Source organism: Odontesthes bonariensis, chromosome 2 (genome assembly GCF_027942865.1).
Source record: "Odontesthes bonariensis isolate fOdoBon6 chromosome 2, fOdoBon6.hap1, whole genome shotgun sequence".
NCBI lineage: Eukaryota > Metazoa > Chordata > Actinopteri > Atheriniformes > Atherinopsidae > Odontesthes > Odontesthes bonariensis.
Window position 1 is genome coordinate 34,299,414 of NC_134507.1, and position 15,663 is coordinate 34,315,076.

A 15,663-nucleotide genomic window follows, 5' to 3' on the forward strand; every position below is an offset into this window, starting at 1 on the left:
TTCACCGTATGAAGTTTGGGACAGATTGGATAATGTATGTGGGAGTTATAAGCGACTTCATTTTTCGTGGCGAGTGATGGCGAGTCATCAAACTTTGAGGCGTCGCCACGGCCACGCCCTTTAAGTTTTGAAAAAGTTGGCCAATGAATTTTTCCCTCCATGTCTTAAGAGTAACCTGGCCAAGTTTGAAGTCTGTAGCATTAAATCTGTAGAACAAGTTCGATCTTATGCAAGGCGTGGAATCGGTCAAAAATGGCACGAAAACGCACTTTCCATCCAAAATGGCCGACTTCCTGTGGACGTGGGACCATGGCGGCCTGAGACTTTTTTGTGCGTCTTGGCATGATGAATGAGTGTACCGAATTTCGTTGTCCCACGCGAAACTAATCCTATTGCGGGGACAATTTTTAAGCATCGTAGGGGGCGCTACAGAGCCAATGAGCGACTCCCAAAAATATAAAGTTTAGATTCTTTCATGTCGTCGACCGGCATGTGGCGCTCGCAAAATTTCGCATACATGTTGCAAAGAATAAGAAAGAAAGAAAGAAAGAAAGAAAGAATAATAATAATAATAATAATAAACCTTACAGATACAATAGGGTCCTTGCAGTTTCACTGCTCGGTCCCTAATAAATTGTTTATTGGTAGTCACATGTCAAGCATATCAGCGCTGGGCTCAGTGGAACAGAGCTCCCGCAGGAAGTCTGTCAGACTGAGCCTCGATTTCCGGGTATCATTTGCATTTATAGCCTCATAGGTTGGACTCACACTCGACCGAGTATAATTGGACATGAGTAGGTTCAACATGCTTTGTCATATTCTCTGGATCAGCCAAAACAATGTGTGTGTGTGAATCTGGCCTTGCTTTCCCAGGCTTTCCCAATTGTTTTGTCTTCCCATTCCTGGATCACTTTAGGTCATCATGGAAAAGTACAGAGACTGTTTCATTTATAATGTCTAAGAACAAAGCCAATTTTTACATAAGCTCGAAATTAATACCAAAATAACTCAAATAAACTTCTCTCACATCCAAAATGTCTTCTGCACCTAGACAAAATATACTTCACAATGTAGGTATTTTTGTCCTCTTTCACCAAATATTCCCCTCATTGTGCTTGGCCTCACGGTTTTCTCTCAAATGAACTTTGTTCATCTGTTTTAACAGGTTTATGCCAGCCACTGTGTTATGTCTACTCACAATACAACATGACAATAACATGACAGCCTCTGTCTCTCAGCGGGTAGTAGCTTCATTGGCATCCATCAAAATTTCTACAGAAATTTTGTAGTTCTTTCTGTCACTGCCCAGTTTGTGACCATATGTATATGGCAGAAACTTTTATCCAAAGCAACTTACAGGTAGGGTAAGGACCCCAACTGGAGGTATTACCTTTCATGTAGGGGATTTGAGCCCAGGTCACCTACAATAAAGGAGGGAGGGACTGAATGGCTTTTAACATTGTGTGAGTTAAGGCGGTAGCATGGTTGCCGCGTCTCTCACGGCGGTGTCGCACCGTGACGTCAAAATGACGTTTCAGGCCTGGCGCTTGCCTTGAAAAGACGACGCAGCGCGTTGTCGTGCACCAGTCAATTTTTGTAACTTGGCGGCGCCGAGCACAACGAACCGGATGGACCGATGTGAGACCAGGCTCAGTGAGGAGGTGCGTTTGTACAGGCAGCTGTACGAAACTGCAGTGAAACAGCACAGGGAGCACGTAAACTCCCAAAACTGGTGGACAGAGATTGGCAGAACTTTGGGGAAAGAGGGAGAGTTCTGTAAGAATGTGTGGAAGAAGCTACGGGACAGATAGGTGAAGGCAAAGAAGAGGGCAGAGACTCTGTTGATGCCGGGGGCTTCAGACCTTTACCTCTTTTAACTGAATTAAAAAATTAAAATGATCCGAAAACTGCAGCAGTATCATTAATTACAGTATTCTTGCTCTTGACAGCGGCATTGTTTTCTTCTCCACTTTCGTGGTTGTAGAGTAGAGGTAATCTTCACGTAGCAGCGCCACCTCTGTGACGGAGAAAATTGCAACTACTGGCGCGCAACGACTTGCGCCACTATATAGGGTCCTATGGCGGGCACGAACTCGTGACGTCATCAACACCGCTCGCGCGAGCAGACGCAGCAACCATGCTAGAGCCTTGACACCATCTTCTTTTGTCTGAACTACATGTATAAGCTTATACGCAGAGGGTCGCTACAGTAACATGTGTCACTGAATACCCACCAATCTGCATGTCGTTAGTGTCTTTATCACCTCCGAATTGTCTACCTGCCTGACAGAGTGAGTTTTGGTCACAGAATCCAAGGTGAGAATGATTGTCAAACTGCCTCTGGAGGAGAGACAATGCTGCATTGTAGGTGCTGGGAAGGTGAAACCTGAGACCACCTCCTCTGTTCAACAATGTTTTTTCCAGTTTTACATAGATGGCTTCTTTGATTCCTCTCTCAAACTACCTGTCTTCTCTGTCTAGAATGTGGACATTACTGTCCTCCAAAGAGTGTCCCTTCTCCTTGAGATGAAGGTGCACTGCTGAGTCTTGACCTGAAGAGGTGGCTCTCCTGTGTTGTGCCATATGCTTGTTCAGCTGTTGTTTGGTCTCTCCTATAAAGAGGTCTGCACAGTCTTTGCTGCACTGCATACATGACACCACCCAGTTTGTGTTTGGGTGTTTAATCCTTTGGGTGAACCAGTCTCTGTCTGAGGGTGTTCTTGGGTTTACTGAAATTAGTTGTATGAACTCAGGTCAATGAGGCCTACAAGGCATTAATACTTGAAAGAGACTTTAGGTAATATTTATGTATTACGGATTTAAAATAAACTAGGATGTTCTAGTGGCCAGAACACAGGCAGAGTTCAGTGTAAATGAACAGAACAGGGGCCTCATGTACAAAGACTTGCGTGGATTTCCTACTGAAACATGGCGTACGCTCAAACCAAAATGACCTCCAACGTCGGATGTACGAATCTGTGCGCACGCATGTATCCAAGCACATTTCGTTTGTACATCCCAATCAACGTGGAATTGAGCGCACATGTCGGAGCACCCGACTCCTCCCTGTCCACGCCCCTACTTAAATACGCAAATCACGTTTAAATGAGCTCTGCACCTGTGATCCCCCTCTCTGTACGGTCAGAAAATAAAGAAAAAAGAATGAATAAGACGGGAAAATAGAACTTCACGGAAAGCGAGATGTCGGTGCTACTTTCTGAAGTGAAGACCTGCTAAAATGTGTTATTTGGCACGCTGTCCTCCGGCATAAGCAGCAAACGCAAGAGGAGTGGGTGGGATAATGAGAGTGGGTTAATGCTGTGGGGTAAGAGAAGCCACACAAGCAGAGGTGAAGAAGAAGTGGTCCCACATTAAAGTGGAGGTGAAGCGGAGACTGGCTGCCCACCGCCGCAGTGTGGCCAAAACAGGCGGGTGGGGGGGTGACCGACTGTTTGAACAGAGAGTCGGGGCAACAATGGGTAACACTGCTCTCTCTGGGGTGGTGGGAGCTCATGTCGGTGACTCTGATTACCCCCAAGCTAAATACTGATGTTTTTGTGTAACTCACAACAACGTGTTCATACAGTAACGTGCAGAAGTGCACCGGGGAAAAGGTGAGGCTGATTAAGACATTTCACACTTTACGCACGGGGTTATTAACATTTGCCCACAGAGACGATCAGGGGCTTGTTAGAAAGATCTTCAACTGAAGTTTAACCAGCAAAAAACAGCAAGAAACTAACTTTAACCACCGACTGATGCTGTGAAGACGGGATAGAAACTGGGGGCGCACATACTCAATGCGCGTCACGTGAATAATATTAGGACAATTACAAGAATAAAGTTACTCACCAAGAAGCAAACTATCACGCACAGTGCCACCTTGTAGTCTGTTCCCAACTATGCTGTTACTCAGAATGTATGAATTGTGCGTTGAACCAGGCCACCTGGCCACATAGTTGGTTAATTGCATTTACGCATCACATATGAATGAAAATGTTTCCTGTTAACATACAAATTCATCATGTGATTGCGCTTTTATAGCAATATGTGCGCAGTCGATAGCTCCGATTACAAAACCGGCTCTCGCTTCAAATTGAGCTTTAATGTTGGCCTGTTGGGAATTTGATATACGTGGCTGAGATGCGGATAATTCTGTCCCACACGGCTGGCATGGCTCGGCTGGCACAGTCCCAATCGGTTGGCCAGCTCCCTCTGGAATGCCCCGGTTGGAACCCCAGTGTGCACATCACCTGTGAGCACAGGCAGCGCATGGCTCCTCGCTGTGTTGCGCTCCAACGCCGGCCGCAGCTCTGCGCACAGTTCCAGGAGGATTTCCCTCAAAACGGCTACTGAGTAATCAGTCGCCATCATATGCCAGCTAATCCTCTCTGTTGTAGTGAACACACGCTCTCTTCGAATTGCACCATTTGCAAAGTCTTCAAATACTTTTAAAGCAGCCATTGTTTTTAATGGGATGTATTGCACCACTTTGCGCTGCTTTTATATCCACTCGTGTAACTGCACACACATGGGTGTGTTAATTGTTGATCAGTATTAATTGTTCATGTGTCTCAAATGTGCACATCACTGTCTGAGGAATAATTGTTTTCACATTTATTTATTATAACAGTTTCCCAACATCACCTTAGGTGTCGCCAAAGAATCAACAGCTGCAGAAACGTGCGTACGCCAGCCCTGAAGCTGCCGTGAGGCACCGCACATTTCCACGGTCTTTTCGTTCTTGATACATCTGATCGTTGACGTGAAAAGGTGCGTACGCCACTATTTTGTGCGTACGCACGCTTTGTACACGAGGCCCCAGGAGCTTTAACCTCCTCTGCATCCCTGTGAGCAGGATGAAGGCGCCCTCTTGTGTTAGTTTTCAGATTTCAGCTTTGAAACTGCAGGGAGACATGAGAAAGCTTCACTGAGGCTTTGGCAGATTCAACAACATGAGGAAAGAGAAGTTTAAATATGTGTAACATAACACTGTGTCAGTTTGTTCACAGGACTCACAACCTGTAACACTGTTGCTACTTTCAGGGAACTTCTTCTGTTTATTATTATTTTTTTTGTAAACTTTAACTTTATCAATAAGTGGCAGATTAAACAGCACAGTTACCTCTCCATCTGCAGCCTCCAAAGCCGACTGAAACTGAGGAGTCAGCTGGAAACTCCACCTTACTGTTACCTGCTCCACCCAAACTCGTACCTATGACGACCCTTAAACAATACGTGGAACAGAACAACGAGAGTTCATGTTTCATTTCATGCACTTGAATGCATCAGTCAGAAGATTTAGGTGAGCTTATCAACAGAAGATCATGATTTATAAATTTCAACCACCGCAGAGCGGAGCTGATTATATAAATATAAATGAAAAGCATGAAAATATTCAGAAACATTTACATTTCCTGTACAGCTGCCTGCTAAACGTATCTAACAATGTTGGTCTGATAGATGCAGAGAAAACAGATTTTCTTCATGTTCAACTTTCAGTGGAACGTTAATGAATGAATCTTTCCCTTCAACAGAAAACAAATAAGAACAATTTAACAAGCCCTTGAACAATCCTGACTTTACTGCAAGATTGAGGTGCAACCAGCACTGTCCCTTTCAGTGAAGGAAGCTTCCTTGTTCCCTCCCCAAACTGATCTGAAGGTGGGAGGATGTGTGAAACCATTGTGTGACAGTAGAGGAGCTCTTAACACTCTGGAGTGAGAAACATAAAATAAATTATATAGCTGGCCCTTTTTAAAGAGAGTGAACAGAAATCTTTGGATTTTCTGTCATCTCAGACTGCAGCAGCCTCCTACGCCACACCTATCACTATTATTCACATGTAAAGTACCAGGTGATTGAGTGGCTATTCACAGGGGAGAACACACCCCATTCAGCCAGCATAAACAAAGCCACGCTTCTACTCACTTGTCAACACACATACTGAGAAACTTGGAGGAGAGACTATGACCAATGCAAGGAAGATGTCGCCTGCTGAAGCTGCACAGCTGATCCAGGAACAACTTGCTCTGGAGAGTGAGTCTGATGACGCCTTGTCAGATCTGTCCAGTGACGATGAAGACGATGAAGACGTGCATTTTGAGCTTCGTATTGATCCTGCTGAAGAGTAAGTAGGCTTGTGTGTTTTACTAGCTGTTGTCATGATTTATCAGTTAGCTGTGGAGAATCTAATCAGCTACGGAGGTGCTGTCTAGCGATGGTTTATCTCCTCTGCTAATTTTGTATATGTGGAACGTGTAAAATGTAGGCATCAGAAAACTTGCATCATAATTGCATGAGAACTTTTTACCATTCCCTTACGCAAAAAATAATGCATTGTGTGTCAGGAGTACTGCCGTTCTTTCTGTGGTACAGCAATTGGTATGTATGAATGCCAAGCACTGTATACAAATGCTAATGTGTGTCATAGTTGTTAGGTGAAGATAATGTAGGACCAATTTCTAAACAATGTCTCTTCTATTATTGTATTTACAGCGATGTGGAAAACATCCCACCTGCACCAGCCAGGAAGAGAGCACGGAGCGATGTGGAAAACATCCCACCTGCACCAGCCAGGAGGAGAGCACAAACCAAACAGCGTCAAACCAAACAGCGTGCACATTCATGGAAGACCGAACGTGATGCAGATGCTCCGCCGCCACCACAGCGCTTTCTTCCTGCAAGGGAGCCTGGTGTTCAGCTGAGGGCAGAGGACAACCACACTCCTCTGGACCTCTTCAAGCTGTTTTTTTCAGAGAATGTTGTGCAAACCCTCTGCCGCAACACCAACAAGCAAGCTGCCGGGAAGGTTGCCAGAGGTGCAAAGTACAGATGGGTTGATGTTGGAGTTGCAGAATTCTACCAATTCCTTGGGCTGATGTTCTACACGCGCATGCTCAAGGTGAAACATGTCACTGACTACTGGAGGAGAAACACCATCTTTTCTATCCCTTTTCCAGCACAGACTATGGCAAGGGACAGATACAGAACAATCTTCTGGAATCTGCACATAAGTGACCCAGATGAAGACAGAGAAAATGATGCCAAGAAGGGAACCTCAGCACATGACAAGCTGTTCCGTGTCAAACCACTTATGGACACCATCAGAAATGTCTGCAAAGCATTCTACCACCCCCGCAGGAACATTTCTGTGGGTGAACGCATGGTGGCTTCCAGATGTCATGCTATGAGTGACACCATTAAAAACCTTGAAACTTGTAGTTTTCAAATATATATATATTAAAATAAATTATATAGCTGGCCCTTTTTAAAGAGAGTGAACAGAAATCTTTGGATTTTCTGTCATCTCAGACTGCAGCAGCCTCCTACGCCACACCTATCACTATTATTCACATGTAAAGTACCAGGTGATTGAGTGGCTATTCACAGGGGAGAACACACCCCATTCAGCCAGCATAAACAAAGCCACGCTTCTACTCACTTGTCAACACACATACTGAGAAACTTGGAGGAGAGACTATGACCAATGCAAGGAAGATGTCGCCTGCTGAAGCTGCACAGCTGATCCAGGAACAACTTGCTCTGGAGAGTGAGTCTGATGACGCCTTGTCAGATCTATCCAGTGACGATGAAGACGATGAAGATGTGCATTTTGAGCTTCGTATTGATCCTGCTGAAGAGTAAGTAGGCTTGTGTGTTTTACTAGCTGTTGTCATGATTTATCAGTTAGCTGTGGAGAATCTAATCAGCTACGGAGGTGCTGTCTAGCGATGGTTTATCTCCTCTGCTAATTTTGTATATGTGGAACGTGTAAAATGTAGGCATCAGAAAACTTGCATCATAATTGCATAAGAACTTTTGACCATTCCCTTACGCAAAAAATAATGCATTGTGTATCAGGAGTACTGCCGTTCTTTCTGTGGTACAGCAATTGGTATGTATGAATGCCAAGCACTGTATACAAATGCTAATGTGTGTCATAGTTGTTAGGTGAAGATAATGTAGGACCAATTTCTAAACAATGTCTCTTCTATTATTGTATTTACAGCGATGTGGAAAACATCCCACCTGCACCAGCCAGGAAGAGAGCACGGAGCGATGTGGAAAACATCCCACCTGCACCAGCCAGGAAGAGAGCACGGAGCGATGTGGAAAACATCCCACCTGCACCAGCCAGGAAGAGAGCACGGAGCGATGTGGAAAACATACCACCTGCACCAGCCAGGAAGAGAGCACGGAGCGATGTGGAAAACATCCCACCTGCACCAGCCAGGAGGAGAGCACAAACCAAACAGCGTGCACATTCATGGAAGACAGAACGTGATGCAGATGCTCCGCCGCCACCACAGCGCTTTCTTCCTGCAAGGGAGCCTGGTGTTCAGCTGAGGGCAGAGGACAACCACACTCCTCTGGACCTCTTCAAGCTGTTTTTTTCAGAGAATGTTGTGCAAACCCTCTGCCGTAACACCAACAAGCAAGCTGCCAGGAAGGTTGCCAGAGGTGCAAAGTACAGATGGGTTGATGTTGGAGTTGCAGAATTCTACCAATTCCTTGGGCTGATGTTCTACACGAGCATGCTCAAGGTGAAACATGTCACTGACTACTGGAGGAGAAACACCATCTTCTCTATCCCTTTTCCAGCACAGACTATGGCAAGGGACAGATACAGAACAATCTTCTGGAATCTGCAAATAAGTGACCCAGATGAAGACAGAGAAAATGATGCCAAGAAGGGAACCTCAGCACATGACAAGCTGTTCCGTGTCAAACCACTTATGGACACCATCAGAAATGTCTGCAAAGCATTCTACCACCCCCGCAGGAACATTTCTGTGGGTGAACGCATGGTGGCTTCCAGATGTAATGCTATGAGACAGTATATGAAGGACAAACCAACTATGTGGGGCTTCAAGTTGTTTGTGCTTGCAGACTCCAGCAATGGATACACTGTCAACTTTTCTGTATACACAGGAAAGAACAATTTTCCCATGGGCCATGGACTCTCTTATGACTCTGTCATGACACTGACTGACAAAGGATATTTGGGATCTGGATACAATAGCCCCTTTCACACTGCCGAATAACCCGCGTTTAATTCGCGAATTTAGCGTGTCCGCTGTTGTGTTCACACTGCCGACCCGGGCTGCCGCGTCAACTCGACTCGCCTTTCGACCCGCGTCGGACCCTAGTCTTTTTGCCGAGCCGAGTTTGATGTGAACACAATCGACGCGGGTCGGACGTGAGGAGTTTAAAAGACAGAATGGACAGCTGATTCAGAACAACAGCGACAGGTGAGGACAAGTTTTACTCTGTTTTAGCCTACATCAAGTTCGAGACAATTTTTAATATGGCCAACTGGGGAGACAAGGAGGTCCGCGAGCTCCTCAGCCTCCGAGCAGAGGACGTTATTTACCGCCTCATGTCGGGGACGGTGAAAGATGGACCTCTGCTGGAAGGGCTGGCGAGAAAGATGGGAGAGCGCGGTTTCCCACGCAGCAAGACGCACCGTAAAGTAACATCTCCATGAACTGCATTGCAAAAACGAGTTCTCAAGGTGTCCCGCCATCGTTTGTTTGAAAAATTTGATGCAGACAGGTGTATTTCACCCTACCTCCGACGCATGGCTTGTGCCTACGTCATTGTACACGCCCAGCATTTTATGTGTTTCGTGTGACGCTCTGCCACTAGGCAACTCCCCCTGAACTCGGCTTCAGGCGACACGGGTCACCCTGACACGCCGAGCGTTCACATTGCTCGACGCGGGTCGAAGGTGCAATTTGGACCCGCTAAGGTAGCGGGTCGCAGTGTGAAAGGGGCTAATGTCTTCATGGACAATTTTTACACGAGCCCAAAGCTTTTCAAGGATTTGCATGATGCCAAGTTTGGTGCTTGCGGAACCTACAGAGAATCCCGGAGGGACTGCCCACGCAGTAGCATCAATGCACTGGCAAAGCATTCACCTAGAGGAGAAATGCGCTGGATAAGAGATGGTCCTGTTGTCTATGTGAAGTGGATGGATACACGAGAGGTGTCTGTCTGCTCCACCATCCACGCAGCCTACACTGGAGATGCAGTGCAGCGAAGAGTGAAGCGCAAACAGGGTCTCTGGTCAAGAAAATCTGTTCCATGCCCCAAACCTGTGATAGAGTACAACAAGCACATGGGTGGTGTGGATTTATCTAACCAGTTGCTCCAGTATTACACAACACAGCATAAAACTGTAAAGTGGTACAAGAAGCTCTTTCTTCACTTCTTGGACATCGCTTCAACAAATGCCTACATTCTCCACAAAGAGCTCATGCAAAGCATGCACAAGAAAAGCATGACCCACAAGCAGTTCATTGAGAAGCTTACTGCAGAGCTGTGTGGTGTGTCATTGCATTGCGAGGAACCAAAGGCTCCACCAAAGGAAGATGGCAGGCTACACTTGCCAGTTTGCGGGGCTGGATCATCCACAGATGGGAAGAGAGCCAGTGATGGTCGCAGACGCTGTGTGTACTGCATACAGCAGGGCAAAGTAATGAAAACTCTCTGGAAGTGCACAGTGTGTGCTGTCTACCTCTGCCTTCAACCAGACAGAAACTGTTATGTTGCTTGGCACAGCTGATTGGAACTGAATCTTACTGTAGATCTACTACACAAATGCTTGAGCTGCCCTAGTCCCAGGACGGACTCTTTGTCATGATGTGTATGTGTGTGTACTCTACTTTACTAGAAAAAAGAAAACTAACCCTACTTTGCATCTGCACTGTGTAACTATTTATCTGATTTATACTTTATATTTTCATACTGTGTATTTACATTTTTTGTACTTTGAAGACACTTTGTATACTGCACTGACACAATAGAGTGTGGGGGAAGGCAGCAATGTCCTGCCAGTGACAGACAATTATCACATGGAGAGTGACAGGGGGGTGGGGGCAATCAGGGGTGTTACACACCCATCTAATTAGTATTCAACTAACAGAGACACTGCCTGGAGTTACAATTACTTTTTTACAGTTTGTGTGAAAACAAAAAAACATTTCTGACTGCACTTTTTACTTTTATGCAGCCAACACTTTTGTTTACAAGGTTCAACCTTCAAAAGTCTTGGCTAGATATATTTATAGTGTGTTTTCTTGCATTGTTTGAAGACCTCTAAAACTTGTTTTTTTGTACAGTTGTGTTTCCCCTCAATTTAAATAAAACTTGTTTGTATTACATTCACTTCACTCTCATATTGTTTTTTGTTAGGCTTTTCAGAATACAACCATATGTGTCACTTTTGCATAGATGTTTACAGTTAGTTGAAATACTTGAAAATGTCAAAGTGGTGACAACTGCCTCAAAGTCTCTGAAAAGGCCTTAGACTCCAGAGGGTTAAAGATTCAACAAAGAGAAACATGCAGCTGAACCTAAATGAAACTTGAACAGAGAACTTACAGGAGAGGTTTTTAATGCTTTTATGCATCAATCTTTACTTCATTGGCTCCCTCCATGGGATAAAATTTGGAACATTTTCCTAATAAAAGAAAAAAATGTCAAGGCTCAGAAAGCACCTTTATCATTGTTTTACTGTGTAATATGTAGGATCCATAAACTCATTTATTACCAGCTCTATTAGCATGGAGAGAATCCCCTTTTCTCCCAAAAGATCCCAGGTGCTGCTCCTGAGGTGTTTCTGTAAGTTTATCACACCAGCTGGTGAAATGATATGAGTCCCTCTACAGTTGTTGTAGATATCAGCTGAGATTCAAACTAAAAGACACATTTTGTGTCTGAAACTGTGAGAGACTGTTCAAGTGGGACTGAAAGCAGATTCAGAGGGTTGTGATGTATGTTTTTCCACCCAAATGATCTGATAACTGTCAGAGATGCAGCAGTGCTATGAAATCCACTTTAGAAGCTGCAGTTATTGGACACAATGAGAGCTGACCATCTCTGTGGCTCAGAGGAAAACTGAGCAACAATGTATTTTAGATTACTTATATATTTATTTATTATTTATATATTTCTATAACTTACAAATGAGGATATAACGATGCAGCTAACAGCAAAGCTAACAATAAGCTACATAGAAGGAAAAGCATCAGCCAGGCTGTCAGAGGTGACAGTGTAGAAACAGAGTGCAGGTATAGAGGGAAGTACAGGTTAAGTGGGAGATTACATTTCTACACCTGAACAGGGACTTGAACCCTGGACCCTCAGATTAAAAGTCTGATGCTCTACCAACTGAGCTATCCAGGCCCTATGAAAGTTTGTCTGAGTGACAGCTGACATCTGAAACACTTCCTGAGTCCAAAGCTGTGACGCTGTTTTCTGAACAAACGCCTGGTTGATGTGAACTTGTGTTGCAGCCACTGAGCATAAAGAAGAAGGCCTTCATGGAGGGAAACAGGGAGTTAAGGAGGAGTGTGAAGAAAAAAGGAAGAGAGCAAGTCGGTGGGAAACTATCTGCAGCAGAACAGTGTGAGGGCTGTGTGGTCAGGAATGGAAAAGCTCACAGGCTTTGGGATAATGTGGGATCAGACAGATGGAAGAGTTCAGACAAACTCAGCATGCTGCTGCCTCCTGCTACAGACCTCACATCCTCCATGTACCAACAGCTGCCCTGTCACACCTCAGCACATCTACATGAAACTATCACATCTATAGGAAAATAAACTATGGCCTCATCTGGAATACAAACAAAAGAGATGATTGTGGATTTTAGGAGGAGCAGCAGTCAGCTGAACACCGTCTCCATCCTCGGTGAAGAGGTGGTTGAGGATTACAGATACCTGAGGGTTCACCTGGACAGCAGACTGGACTGGAAATGCAACAGAGGCTGTCTACAAGATGGGACATTCACTAAACTGTTCCTATAACTGTATATATGCTAACTGAGTTGGCATGGATTGGTGCACTAAACACATGTTACAGAGTTTAATATTTCTGCATCTTTTAGTAAAAACAGGAAAGAATGAGTGTATATTTCCAGCCAAATTCCCAGTAAAGCTGCTCTCATCCACATATTTTTCTGTTTCTTCTGTCAGACGGCTAAACTGAAAATCAGCACATTAAGACTACGTGTCAACTCGTGGTCACTTAAAGCATGTCCAGACTGTCGCTCTGCTCTAATAAAATCCTGATTTTGTAACCGCAGCCTCATGTGAGAAAATCACCCTTCAAGTGACTTAAAGACAACATGTTGGCAGCGATTTCAGCTGCACTTACATGCAGCGTGATGTCCCACAGAGAAAGTTAGAGGCAGCAGAATGTCAGGAAGGTTTTCTGCACAGTCTATCCCGTGCATGTACGCTGGGACAACATGGTGGTCCAGTTAAATGGACGAGTACACCTGGAACTGAAGCTGGACTTACCTGTGCATGCAAGCGTTCTGAATGTCCTGATCAAGATAAAAATATGTAACATACAGAACAAAAAGCATACATCTCCAGCTGAAAACATGAAACCTGCATCCTACAAATAAAATGTTCCACTGGGGAGACCCACCCAAGTTGGTTATTAGGAGGAAATTTTAAGAAATATCCTCAAAACCAGTTTTTCTCAGTGTGCAGACTTCAGCTTTTTGTTTTAAGTTTTGAACAAAGAAAATAGACTCAAATGTAACCTCTCTTCTATGCATATTCAGAACTTATTTAAATCTCTTCCAGAAAAACTCTTGTTTTGATCGTTTTCTTTAAAATAAAGATTTTTAAAAAGCTAATTGACCATGTGCTCTGTTTTACATATAACACCAGTTATAGAGGTAAACACGCAAAGTTAACATATTGACAGGTTTCAAATATATGTTTCAGTGGCGGCCGTGCTTTGGCTCACTGGGCCTTCAGTGCGGGTTTACCGTCCATTCAGAGTCGCTATTTAAATCCGTCCTGAGTGCCCACATGGATCTGGATCTCACTAACCGTGCTGTATGCCAATAAACACACAGAGACAGCTGTTAGAAGACTTTCTTCTGCAGGTTTCCTTCTGATTTATTTATTTTTTAAACACATATTCAGCAGCAGGATGTTTATTCATCAATTTGCCTACTAATAATGAACTATGAGAGGCATTTCACGTATTGAGAGCGACTTCCATTGTTATTGTTATTATTATCACGTATATCAGCAGTTCAGAATATTTGATCATTTATATTTATAATTTAATATTCATATATGTTTTTCCACCCAAATACTCACAAGAGGTCCTGATTATTATCCATTTATTGACATAACACTGAGATGCTCCATATGTTAGTCCATTGTTGCCAGTTAACTGCAGCCTTGCACCTTTCAGCAGCAGCTGTTACCGCTGAGCAATCAGTTCCCTCTGCACTGAGGATCATATGAAAGCTGCTCCTGCAGCTTCAGGTTAGTGTCACAGGACTCTGAACTTTGTGTTAGTGCAGTTTGGCAGGAGCAGGTCCCAGGCAAGCTTTAATTATATTGCAGCAGAATGAGGTGAGTAACTTCTAGTCTATCCCAGTGCTTCTAAGTGGTGGCACTGAACCTCTGCTGCCTTAAATGTCTGAGGCAAGCAGAACCTCATTTGGTCGCAGCATTACACTATAAATATGCAGTTAAGCTCAACAGGACTGGGCATGTTAAGGGGAGGTGGTGGTTGGACCCCACTGGTCTCTAAATGTACTCAGAACTTCATATGAGATGTCCCTGTTTCTGCAGGGTTTTGTGGATTTCTTGTGTGCTGATTGGAAGCATCGCCTGCATTCCTGCACAAAGCGGTAAGCTGATCCCAATCAAAGCTCAGCAACTAGAAACAGATTAAATTGACTCGAGGTGTAAATGGAAGGCTGCTCTTAATTCTCTGTTTCCTCACCCATGTATTCAGTTTATGGACAAGATCTATCTAAGCCAACGTATCAGAAACAAACTGGAACCAGCAGTTCTGGAGCACAGCAGCATGGCGCTCAGGGAGGTCAGTCTGGAGCTCCTGGCAGCAATTACCAGTTTGAAGATGGGAGCTGGAGCCTTTCATCTGACACCAGCGGCGAGGACGAGCCAGTCTTCACTCCTGTGGCCGACGAGGATCAAGTCTACGCTTACAAATCTCGGTCCCGCTACAACAAGAAGCGTGTGCTGTTCAGCCAGTTCCGCTACACCCCAACAGAATCTGAGCCAGACCACGGCAAAACATCTCAGCACAAGGTTCAAGTTCAGAGCGGCTTCTGAGGATCTTTCTGGTGAGGCTCATTTTACTCTGCATGTGTGCTCTCTGTAGCTGCTGGTAGGTGACTGACTTTCTTTGTCTTGCAGATCTGCATATTCTAGAGGCATCGCTGCTGCTACCGCTTGAATAAATGGCTTTAACTTGAATACCTCGTTGCACCATCAAATGGCTCCTAGCTGTCTCTGGGTCATCCAGTTGTGGGTTGGAGGGGATAGTTGAGGGCCTGACAGGTTGACATGACTTAATCCTATAAATAAGGTGTTGGCATTAACTTAAGGACAGTATCTGCTCAAAGGTGAGCTTGTGAAGGTCTTCGGCTTCAGCTTGGAATGCATTCCCAACTAAAACTGGCTGAAAAGCCAACTGCAGCTCTCTGACAGCAGTGGGTAAAGGTGTGGCCTTGAGCTCTATCAGAAGATTCCACTGCTGCATATTGTGCTGAGGGGGAAACCTTTCCACTCTGTAGCAGTCCTCACCCTACAGCTCTGGGTAAGGGCAGACCCATCAGATGCTGGGGCCATGTGAAACCTGGACAGTATTTTCTGC

The 15,663-nt window shown here is 44.7% G+C and overlaps 1 non-coding gene across 1 annotated transcript; it reads right to left on the reverse strand.

Moving 5' to 3' along the window:
- Positions 1-12,119: 12,119 nt before the first annotated feature.
- On the reverse strand, positions 12,120-12,192 carry trnak-uuu (transfer RNA lysine (anticodon UUU)). The gene has a single exon. It is a non-coding gene; the product is annotated as a tRNA-Lys (tRNA).
- Between the last annotated feature and the right edge of the window lie 3,471 nt (positions 12,193-15,663).